Source organism: Ammospiza nelsoni, chromosome 18 (assembly GCF_027579445.1).
Source record: "Ammospiza nelsoni isolate bAmmNel1 chromosome 18, bAmmNel1.pri, whole genome shotgun sequence".
NCBI lineage: Eukaryota > Metazoa > Chordata > Aves > Passeriformes > Passerellidae > Ammospiza > Ammospiza nelsoni.
Genome location: NC_080650.1, coordinates 760838 through 773307, shown reverse-complemented (window position 1 = coordinate 773307; position 12470 = coordinate 760838). Strand labels below are relative to the sequence as shown.

Here is a 12470-nt window from a genome sequence, read left to right as displayed (position 1 = left end):
AGCTTGTGGAGGTTTACACGTGCCAAAGGTCACATCTCCACTGCAACGAACATTTATCATCAGAGACAAAATGACCCAGTCAGCACCTGCAACCCCAGATCACTGCACAGGCACATCTGAAAAATCTGATCATTACAGCAAGCTCCACCTGTGCAGGAATCCAATGCAATGATTTTACATCAGATGCTGCAAATGGACGGCCCAGAGTTCACTTCAACCTTCTCAGCACTCTCAAGCAATACATGGACACTAAATGGTTGCCGACACAAGGCTGAATTCCACTTTAAAAATTTTTGGCACAATAGGCACTTACACAACAGCTCCTTTACATCACTCTGGGAGGACTTCAAAAGGAGTTGTATTTGCATCCAATTTAGAGTCCCCTCTATTTCACTTTACACATGAATAAAGAGTTTTTCTGTAAATCACCCTCAGGATTCATTGTTGCCTAACCCTCCACTGTCCCCCTCATCCAGCTGCATTATCTGGAGGCTGTACATCACTGCACACAAAGAACATTTCCAATGGCCCCGAGCCTCTCCCACTGCAGGGCACCTATTTTAACTCTGCCAGCCAGCAATTACCTGAGTCAGGCAAGCTCTGCATCCTTTCTAGGAGCTGGCAGTCCCAAAGAATACAGAAACTTTAAAAATACAGATGCAAATACAGTGTCACCTTTCCCGTTTGAACAGCTGACCTTTGTGCTCACATTCTCTACCCTAATTATGAAATAAATTGCCTTTTTATTTTCCCCACAGCAAACTCAAATCCTTACCCTTATTCAGAAAGGGGACAAAGGTATCCAAAGACAACCCAGTTTCTCAAGCTCTAATTCACAAATGCTTTAGTAGTCTTTATTTTTCTGTTCAGCATCTAACCTAAATATTTATCTGCTCACGAGTGCTGCGGTGGCCTAAATTGATGCCACTTACTCCTAACCATGAATCTTCCATTTAGGTGCTGCAGCCCACTCTGTCCAACCTCAGACAAGCCCCGTTTCCTGTGCTGCTGTTCTACGTCCAAAAAATAAAGAGTATTACTGTTTCTTTCCCCTTACCCTTTGTCTATAGACTGCAAACATAACCAACATATCTTACTATTTATGTAGGAGCAGCACCTAAAATGCCAAAGCTGTGATTTTGGTTAGGGTCTCCAGGTCTAACATAATGCAAAACAAAGTGAAGTTTAAAAAAAAAAAAAGAGCAAAAGACTTTCTAGATGAAAAAGAAAAACTATCTGGCTTCTTAAAAGAAGATAATCCACAAAATCCCCTAAAAATCAGCAACAAACTGAAACCAACTAACCCTAGATAAGGGTTCCACTCAGAAGGAACCCATTTCAGAACGGAAGAGGCCAGGAAGAAAGATTACACAAGAGTTTCAGAGCATCACAAAATCCCTCTCTATACATCTTGAAAATGAGGAACTCCTCTTCCAATAAACAACTGCGATAAAACCTTACATTACAAATTTAATTAAGGTCCCCTCAAACCCCAAAGCACTGGAAATCAAGTCTATCTGAAGGACCAGGAAAATGGCCCCAGCACACAGCAGCATCTGAGACTGAACTGCAGGAGCACTGAAATCCTGTGACCCCCCAGAGGGGGCAAATTCATCCGAGATCTGCTGTAAAGATCATTTTTAATAAAGAGTAACTGCAGAGCTTTCTTACACACAAAACCACCTTCATTTTAGCCTTTTGAGCATTGAGCTCCCACTCTTTCTCTAGACACTGACTGACAGCAAGTGCAGCTTCTCAAGCCCCTTTTGTGGACAATGCTCCAGCAAAGGTTCCTGCCTGCCCTGCTGGCTCTGGGGCAGTGAGCTGCAGGGCTGGAGCTCGACCCCGTGTGCTGCTCAGCTCACCCAGCCCACAGCATCCTTCCCCATTTATAAATTCCACTCATTTCATTCTCCTCCAAACATCTTGGCAAAGCACAGCAAGGCATCAAAGAAGCAACTTGAAGAGGAAAAAACTCTGAGTATTCAATTTTTTATTCCCCTTATTTTGATTGCAGCTCCCTCCCTTGTGGTCCACAGGGAAAAGTACATTATTTTTATATTAAAATTAACAGAGTGTTTTGCCTCATAATTTTTTTATCATTTATTTTAGTGCTTAATTATCTGAGGAATTAAAAACTTTTCCTCTGCATTCCCCATCCCCACAGGACAATGTTCCTCAGATTCTGTAAATCAGTGGCTCTTCAGAACAGGAGAGCAACACAAACAGGGAAAATAAAGGAAAAGACGGTGAATGGAAAGCCTATGGAAATAGGAACCACCCTCACAGCTGGAATAAGTGCACTGGCTTTCCATTTCTGGGCAGGGGCAAACTGGTCCCCTCAAAGTGCCCTTCCCCCAGCACCAGCTGGGAATGCACACTGAATTTGAACTGGTTTGTGCTGGAAGCTGCCAGCAGCTTTCCAAACAGCCAAAGGCCAAAAACCCAAACCATTTTAAACTTTTATCTGGGGAGAGTTATAATCAGCACAAACAAAAAAAAGTCTCAAAAACAACACTGAGCTCTGCTGTACCATCTGGATTTTGACCGTAAAAGTTTATTAAGGATTCAGAAGGATAGGAAATTAAATACAAAAACAACTATCAGCATCCTTAATTACAAGCATGACTATTTTTGTAAAAAAATTATGCATGTTTTTACAAAGGCAGAATTGCAGAAGATTACCATTTTGTTTGTTATTGAGTGAGACTCAGCAGAAAAGCAATGTTTTAAAGGTTTAAATTATATAATCTATCCTAAATATTACATTCCATGTACAACCTCATAACCCAAGTTCCACAGGAATAACCCACCTGGATGTTAAGTCAAGAGTGACACAGTGACTCTCTCACTGTAAGTACATCAAACAAAACAGAGGGTGGGGAACTGAAGCGCTCTTAAGGAAACAGCATCAAGACAAAAGATAAATTCAAGAACTGCAAATGACCTTTGCTGTCCCACTGTGTCTGGAAACGTCTCCACACAGAGACCTTGGCAGCAGAAGAAGCAGCACTGCTCCCAGGAGAGGATCCAGCAGGGTAAGGAAACCAGCCAGCCCTGGTGGTGGTGCCCTGCTCGTGCCAGGAGTGACCATTTCTCAGTGCCACAGTGCCACAGGGACTGTCTGACTCCTCCTGCTGTGGAGGCTGCTCAGGATTTCACTCTGTGGCCACCTGAGATGCTACCACAGGATGGTTTTCTGTCCTGTGTCCTTAGCGAACCTTCCTCTGGCTGATGCAGTTCAACAAACACTTGCCATTGATGGCAGAAGCAAACCATTTGTAGGTCAGTGAGTCTGAAAGCATCTGAGGCAAAGGCAGCACGCCCAGTTTGCTCCTGCACAGCCAAAGCCTGTGCACGAATCCCTCAGCACCACCTGGGTGCCCCTGCTGCACCCACCTTTCAGTCACACTGCCTTGCTCATGAGGGCACTCATTCTGTACTGCACCCTGGCTAAAGGCCTCCCACCTTTATTTCTCCAGTGTCATGGAACAGCAGCTCTCAGACCACTCCTCAGGGCTCAGCTCTACTGCAGTTATTGACCATGGCTTCAGAAAATTGAAGGAATCTGCCAGCCCACTAACTCCGTTCTCCATTCCCAGATCCTTGGGATTTCAGCCCTCACAGTTCTTTATTTTTAAAACAGTTCAATCCACAATCATCCAGCATTCATGAGATATAAAAATCTTCCAATCAATTACATAATGCTACTATTAAAAAAAAAGTAAATTGTCTTTTTCTTGTAGATTGAAGGGAACAACTTCTTAGGGAAATTGCCTTCCCAGCTGCAGGCTCAGGCTGGTAATGCAGTAGATGGAATTTGTTGCTGTATCTTGGGGATTGAGATAAGTGGTTCTTTTCAGCAAGGCCAGAAATTTTACCTTTTTAGTTCATTTCAGCTGCTCTCCTTGAATCTTCTGAACACTTCTGCTCTTCTAGGTTTGCTATGAATTGAAATCATTTCAGCAAAAGTATAGAGAAAAAAAAATTTGCTAGCCTGATATATTTTCAGCTCTGGAAAGTAATGTTGTGGGAGATGTCTGCTCCAATGAAGTTTCATGCTCACTTCTGAAAAATTAAGGTATTTCAGCTTTAACCCAGTTAAGGGGCTGAAGCTGCTGATGCTCAAAAGGGAGGCATTTTAAAGCCATGCTATGAACACAGTGAGTCCCTCCCCAGGTGCAGCTCAGCCAGTTTTTACCAGGGGGATGATCTGCTCTGCCCCTTTGAGTCACAACAGACAGAGAGGGTTCAGACTGAAGATCTGAGTGGGATCATTTCCATCCTGAAGGGTTTGTAGGCTGCTTGTCCCGTTCCATGCTCAGGTTCCAGCATCCTCCACAGCCAAACTGGAGCTTCCCAAGGATGATTCCCCATCTTCCCTCTTTTGCCAGCCTTGTGGCAGCTTCAGCTTCCTCAGCAGTGCACTTTTCACTTCTGGATTAAGGCTTGCTTTGCTTTACTGCCAGCAGCTTTGTGACAGTGGCAAGAAGTAAGGGGAGGCTGAGGACTAAACCAGTCTGATTTTCCTGTAGACTTCCCCTGCTTTGCCATATAAAATTAAAAAACCCCAAACCCACAATAAATACTCAAAACCCAACCTCCACCAAACCAGCCCACCCTCCTGCTGAACACCTGCACAGGCAGGTGAGGAGGCTGAGCCATCACCCCCAGCACAGACACAGGGTGAGGGTCACCCCCTGCCCCAGCAGCAGTCCAAGGGTGTTTCTGCCCTGCAGGTGAGCTCGTTCTTCCAAAGGAGCCTCTCCTTATGGATGCATGATTGCATTTAGACTTCTCCAGTGATCCCAACATTCCCTACCCAGCTGTGCAACACAAGGCTGAAACAGCAATTGATCACTAGCCAGTAACTGTCACTATTCACACTGATTTCCCATTATTCTTCACCCACTTGCTTGGAAGAGGAAAATCAGCATAATCAGCAATCAAAGAATGCAGCCTATCTCTCCTCCCTGTGCTGTGGCACCACTGAAGAACAGTTCCCAAAAAAGCCTCCTGCTTTTGGGAGCCAGCAGCATTCTAAAGGGCAAGTACCCAGAGAGCAGTGATAAGGCCAAATCGATGTGTCACAAAGAGGGAGGCAAAAATAGAACCTTGCAACCCAAGAGTCATGCATTTATCTGTAACAAATTAAAAAGAAAAATGGCTTCAAGGCCCAAAATCGCCAATTTCTTTTTAAGTCCTCTCCTTATTAGCATTTCAGACTGCTCTGCCTGCTTCACTTTATAACGTTCCCTGTGACTGTTTCATCCTTGGGAAATTATCATTCTTCTCCAAGAGCAATGCTGTTCCCAACCTGCCAACTTCTCCCTCTTCCCCCAGCCACTCCAACTCTCATTCCAGTTCTGCATCTCTCGGCAGACCTTTTTAGAAAGTCAGGGAAAGATGATTTAGACATCAAGGCTGCAGACCACACTGAAAAGCTTCTTGGTGAAAAGGTGACTCTTCATTTCTTGTAAGATAATGTCAAACAAGTTCAAGTATTTTAAAGAGTAAAATACACACTTAGCAACAGCAGATGCTGAATAAAGCAAACTGAACTTCTCAAAGATGCAGACAAATCACCTGCACCATCACTTCTAAAAGGACTGCACATTTTCAAATCATTCTTTTTGTGAACACTACCAAGCATCACCTCTGCAGTGAGAAACCAAGAATTTGTCAGTGTTGAGTCAGACAAAGAAGGAAGTACTCTGAGCCAAGATGCTTAAACTTCATGAGGATCTGCCTGACCAGAAAGACAAGTCATTATTGATGTGTTTGAACAGAGGCCTTTGCAAGGGGAAACATCACAGCCTGCCCAGCAAAGCACAGCTTTGTTCTGTTACATTCTGAAGGTTTTCTGCAAAGGGAGCTCTTGCTCCACTAGAGAAGAACCAGCAGCACAGAAACAATCCCAGGCCCTGGCATGAGCCACTCTGCCCAAAGCTGGGCAATAAACCAAAGCCAACAGGAATGCATCATTCTCACAGGCCTGACCATCAGGAGCTCTTGGGGCTGCCCTGAAGGGCAATTGTGGCAGCTCAGTGTCAGCACCAAGGGGTCTCCAGCCCGCACAGGTGCAGCGAGAGCAGGCAGTGACCCCAGCAGCTTTGGGGCTGCCCTAAAGGGCAATTGTGGCAGCTCAGTGTCAGCACCAAGGGGTCTCCAGCCCGCACAGGTGCAGCGAGAGCAGGCAGTGCTGGCACAGCCCCAGAGCCTGGGGTCACTCACTGCTGCTGCCCCTCTCGTGCCTGCCCTGGCACCCAGCTCAGGGCTGGGCAGGGATCCCTCACACACACACTCTGCGACCCCAGCTGCCTTCATGGGCCTCACCAACAGGCACACAAAGCCTTCTGACAACAGCACTCAGCTCTCATGACACAATATTTTCTTTGAATATCGCATTTTACTGAAGTTTATTCGAACTTTTGTAAATTAATCATTGATATTAGAACACATGACACCTCATCATTCATTAGGAGAGAGATGAGCAATCCTGAAGATGTTTTATTATTCACACTGACAGACACATAAAGAAATAATTTAAATTAAAAGGCCTCCAAGGAACACATACATCTTTATGTTACCAAGTGATACAAAAACAATCAGAGAAAGATCTTATAACAAAGGCAAGCTCCCACCTGAAAAGGCAGCAAAGTAATAGTTACAGAGAAAAGTATTTAGATAAAAGGATATGACACTTTTTCACAAAATGATGTCAGCCTGAACATGAAAGGGCAAAGCAGCAATGGGCACCACAAAGTTTACAGTGAGAAAAATCAGGAAAAAAAAAGCAAACAATAAATAAACCAAACCCACAGCCACACTAAGCACTGGGGGATAGGGAAGGAGGGGCAGAGGAGGATTACTGACAGTCCAGGCACAGGGCAGCAGTACGCACGGAGGGCTGGCCCGGGCCATCAGCTGCAGCTGATTCGGTACCGCACAGGTGAGAGGCACCAGGGCTGCAGGTGAGACTGGGGAGGCACCACACAGGTGAGAGGCTGCAGGTACCACACAGGTGAGAGGCACCGTGGTTCCTCTGTGTCACTGCTGCAGCAGGCACAGAGCTCTGCTCCCTGCCTCACCCTCCTGACACACAGCAGCCCTGCTCCTGCACCCCTGGGGCACACGTTTAATGAGCCCGGAGAGGAGAATGCAATGAAGAACACAGGGACAGCAGAGAGCCACTTCAAGCTGAAGAACTCTAACAGCAAAAGGACAGACCAGAGCTGCTGTGCCCAACAGACTGACATGTCTGAGGCTTTCAGCAGCACCACTCCGTGTGTCTCCATTTCTGCCCTGCCCCCTCCTCACTTATGGCTCTGCTTCCAGAGAAAGCAATACATGAAGATTGCAAAGATGTAAAGAACAAAACATAGTCAAACATATGAGCAAAAGAACACCCACAAAATTAGAAAGCTGAAATACTTGCCAAGAATATCCTGACTTAAACACAGTTTCTTCATGCATTTATGTTTGGGAACCGATAGAAAGAAAAGCAAGGCTGAGTAACAGGAGTGCGGAGTGCCAGGAATCCAACATCAACTGAATAATTCCTCACGACAGACAGAAGTACAGGACTGGCAGAACAGCCTTACACTGCTCACCAGACAATCAGAATTATGTCTCGTGTGCCTGCAGAATCCCCTCCTCATTTTCTGCAGGGACCCCAGGGCTGTGCAGAGGCTGCAGTTCTCTACCAGGCCATTACTGATGGGAGGAAACAAGAATCCTAAGCATTCCACAAAGACCTGAGTCAGCAGAAGGAGCAGAGCAGGTCCTGAGCTGCCCTTTCCTAAGGCACCCATGTCTGTGCACCCTAAGCCAAGCCCTGCTCTGGGAACTGCAGCACAGAGTGCTTGTGGCTGCTGCCTGAGCCTTCTTCCTCTGCAGAGTATGGGGGGTTTTAAATTCATTTTAATTTTATTAATCCATATCGTGACTCTACATCTTGTTGCAGGCTCTGTGCCTAATACTGAATTTTTACAACCAACAATTACAATATTGATCTTCAATGGCTACATTCACTAACAAGACCAAAAAAAATTAAGAAAATCTTTTAAAGTCTTATTTAAATAACACCACAGCGCTGGTTTATGCAGTAAATTTCCAGAAATTTCAATAAACCCAGCAATATTTCATTAAATACTTTACTGTCACACATTTTACATTCAATAAAGAAAGTGCAGTTTAAAAATACTTGAGTGTGCTCTCAGAAAGAGCTGAAGATAGAAATGGGTCCCTGTTCAGGCACCTTTCATACCTGAGGAGTGTGGAAATTGGAGGGCACCAGAGAAGATACACACACCTTGTTTTCCTGAAGGCTGACCAGAAACTGGAATGTTTAGCTGGGTGTCACAGTCAGAACCCCCCAGGAGGATGCCCCTGCATGGAGCTGCCTGCTCTGGTGCTTTAAGGGCAGGACAGCTCCTCCTGGAGAGCGTGGAGGATTTCTGATATTCATCAGCTCAGGTTATTTTCCCCTACCCTACAATTACCTTAGATACTTAAAATCCCTGCTCCTTGGACATGAATAGCTCTGCATTCTAGTCCCACTGAGCAGCTTTCACCAGGAGATTTCAGAAGCAGTGGTGGAAAACACACAGTGGAAAGCCCAGAAACAATTACAGCACACTTAAAACAAATTACAGATGCCCTTTCTGCCAAGCAGGTCTCCACATTTACAGAAGCCCCTGTCACAGGCAGCCCTTAAAGGCTGGTTCTCCACACATTCCAGCCAATTATCCTCACCAAGTCTGGGAGTATCTGCATGTGCACAGCTGAAACAGTTCAATTCACATTTCATGTCACTGTTTGTGTGTAGCTGAGTGCAAACCCTGCTGCAAGCAAACATATTAAGTTGTGTATATCAAGTCTGCACCAAATTGATTGTACAATTGTGTAATTGACTGATGCTTCACATCACTGCTTGCAAATAAGAGATGAAAAGCTGAAGTTCTCTAATTGAAGTCTCCAGAATAAAGAGCAGTGTGTGCCAGGTGGAGCAGGACAGATGGTGGGATGTGTGTGCAAGAAGAGCCCAGCAGAAAGGCATTACCCCATTTCAGCTCCACTTGGAACCTGCCCTGGCCGCTGCATCTGGTGCAGCTGGGTTCATTTACAGAACTGCTGCTGCACTTTCATAGATTCTGCTCTAAGTCTGTGTGAATAACTGATTTTTCAGCTGCCAAGCCAAAATAATCAAAACCTAAAAACTATTCTCTCAGGTCAATCCAAAGTGAAATACCTTCAGCACCCCAGCACTACAAAAGGGAAAGAAAACCCATAATAAAGGCATAGGAAAGGATAATGTTACCATTTTAAAATTGAAAAGAAAAAATTTAAAGCTTCCAACCTGTCTTCTTAAGTTCCATCCTACTTTTTGAATATTCCTTTCTCAGAAAAGTAATTCTACATCTCCATTTTAATCCACAACCTTTCTATTACACTGGCATGTGCAAGAGGTACTGGAATTTTTAATTTTCTTAATTCAGTGCATTCGTAACAAAGGCAGCTCCTTTAAAGCTTGACATTGCTTCCCTGTGAGTGGCTGCTCCTGAACATAGCAGCTACCTCTCATTCTCCTAGCTGGATAAAATCAAATCATTGGATAAATGGAATAAACAGTTGAGCAAATATTTCTATGCTTATTTATCATAATCCACAAATCACTACCAACTGTTGTTTTATTACATAACAAAAAGAAGGATTAAACCTGTATTTGGAACACAACAAATATATAATTAAGACCAAACGGAAAGTACTGATTACTTAATCTAACTTACATTATTATCTCTTGTTTTACAAATTAAGATAAGCTTCTTTACATATCCATGTACACAGTCTGCAAGTACCTCAGACCCCTTTCCCTGAGAAATGGTTTGACTTGATCGAACAAATCACACAATGTACAGACATTTACTGCCAGGCACTTTAGGAAATATCTAGGAATAAATCAACCAAGACAAACCACTGGAAGTGAAGGAAATCAGAAGCATTAAGATGACATATTAAAAGTGTTCTGCCAAATTACATATGGTTCACAGAGGTGCCACATATAAAATTTAAGACTTGAGTGCTTTAAATTGTACAAATAGCAAGGAGCATTAGTGATCCCACAGCCACTGAAAGTGAGGAACTCCACACATGGGAAGGAATTTCAGTACTCAACCACTCCACCTGCAGAAGGAGGCCAAAGCAGATGCACTGGCAATACCTTGGGAGGAAATATTGTAAGAGGTGAAGAGTGTCACCATGAGGTACAGAGCAGGGAATTGCCCAGGCTGGCCCCGCAGGCACCATACATCCCTGCTCTCAGGGCTTTATGAGAAGGGCAGTGCTTGCTCTGTGGAACACCATGGGCTCTGTTCCTAGAGCAGGGAATTGCCCAGGCTGGCCCCACACATCCCTGCTCTCAGGGCTTTATGAGCTCTGTTCCTAGAGCAGGGAATTGCCCAGGCTGGCCCCACACATCCCTGCTCTCAGGGCTTTATGAGCTCTGTTCCTAGAGCAGGGAATTGCCCAGGCTGGCCCCACACATCCCTGCTCTCAGGCTTTATGAGCAGAGCAGTGCTTGCTCTGTGGAACACCATGGGCTCTGTTCCTAGAGCAGGGAATTGCCCAGGCTGGCCCCACAGGCACCACACATCCCTGCTCTCAGAACCAAGGCAGCCAGCACCCCTCATTCAGCACAGCACCCTTAGGGCTGGTGCCCTCCAGCCCCTCTGAGGGTCACAGGCTGGCATTTCCCCAGCGTCAGGAGTCACTGGCTTCCCCCCTATGTGCCATTCCTGCCTAAGCAGTGCTCCCTTCACACAACAAACTGCTCCTTTGTGAGCAGGCTGGAGCTGGGAAAGGCTCCTGAGACAGAAAACAAGGCAAGGCAGTTCAGTAGAAATAATGCAGGATAGAAAGAGGTAACACATAAAACCAGCAACCCACAGGAAATACAAAAATAAAAGAGAAGATGCACTTTTTTCCCCTGCTTGGGTCAAAAAATGAAACAAAAGATGACATCAGCCTCATTTATAAACCAAAGTAGCTCAGCCTTTTTTATAATAGCAAATGAAGTAGCAACAGTTACTAGTAATGTCTTAATTTGGATAGATGGAATTCTCTGCCACTAAAACACAACCAAAGGTAAAAAACCACCCAAGGAACCCCAAACCACTCACTTTGTTTAAAACCAGGATCTGCAGGCCTTGTGTAACACGCTGTCCTTTCAAAGCCACAGCACACAGAAAGGTGAGCAGGAGCTGCTCTGTAAAGGAATGGGACTGAGGGAGAACTCTGCATTTAATTAGAAGGCACACCTGGGGATGGTTTGGCTGATTGCATGACTTAGCAAAACCCCACAGCTGCTCCTAGTTAAACTGGTTTGTGAGAGCCTTCTCCAGCTTTGATGCTGCTCAGCGCTCGGATTGGCACCAGCTGTGTCCAGCTGTGCCTTCCCTGACACCCCTGCCTGCACACAGGGACTCACAGGAGATTCCCTGTGAGGAAAGTCACTGGGAACCTCCTCATGGCACCTCCAGCAGCCACAGCAGCCACAGCAGCCACACAGCCCAGGGCTCACTTGACCAAACTCTTCTGGAAGCATTTCAAGAGTCTTATCAGGGAAGAGTTAAGACTTGCAGGGGGTTTATTGCTTTTTACATTTTGATTGAAGGAAAAATTGCAGAAAGGTTGTTCTCTGAAAATTTCTGCAGCTGTAATTAGGGAGTGTTTCAAATGTGTTGCCAATTAGCTTAATTGGTGTGCAGGCTGATTGAGACCTGAGCAGAGAGGTTTCTTATTACTTAAGGGGAGGAAAGAAAGAAGCAAAGACCAAAAGTTCTCATAAACTTGCTAAGAGGACGAGGACCAGAGGAAGTATTTGACTTCATGAGCATTAGCTCACGATGAAGTAACAACTCTCCAAGCACTTGAAAAGAATAAACTCTTTGAAGATTGGTTTCAGCTGTAGCTCGCTGAGTCCCAGACTAAGTGCTAGACTAATCACAATTTTCAGCTGTCTCTATGATTCCATTAGACCAGTCTGAAAATAGAATGTGGTACATTTGGTGTTAGCTGCAGCTCTGCTATGAGCTGTAAAGGTGTCCAGCTCCATCAGGACAGGTGTAGGAGCTGCAGTACCAGGCACTGTTTGCCTTCCAGCACCAGCAGCCCAGACCCCAGATTTTGGAGCACAGGAGTTCTAATACTGCCCCATGCCTGTGAATGCTGCAGTGACAGGCAACTAAAAGGCTCTGGGGATGTAGTGGAGAGCATTTATGTTTCCTTTAAAATTAATTCCATAGGTTCACCACCAAGGCAAACATCAGACCATTCATCTCTGCAGTGGGGATGTGCTGAGTGCCTGTTCCTGGGCTGTGCACAGACACAAACCCACACAGACACTCGTCCCACCCCTGCTAACCACAGAACTCAATCTCTACCCTCACCACCCCAGAAATCTGCACAGA

At 45.2% G+C, this 12470-nt stretch overlaps 1 protein-coding gene across 1 annotated transcript in view; it reads right to left on the bottom strand.

Annotated features, from left to right (window-relative positions):
• Window positions 1–12470, bottom strand: part of LOC132081425 (transmembrane protein 132D-like) — a 185319-nt gene that overhangs the window by 144642 nt on the left and 28207 nt on the right. The window lies entirely within an intron of this gene.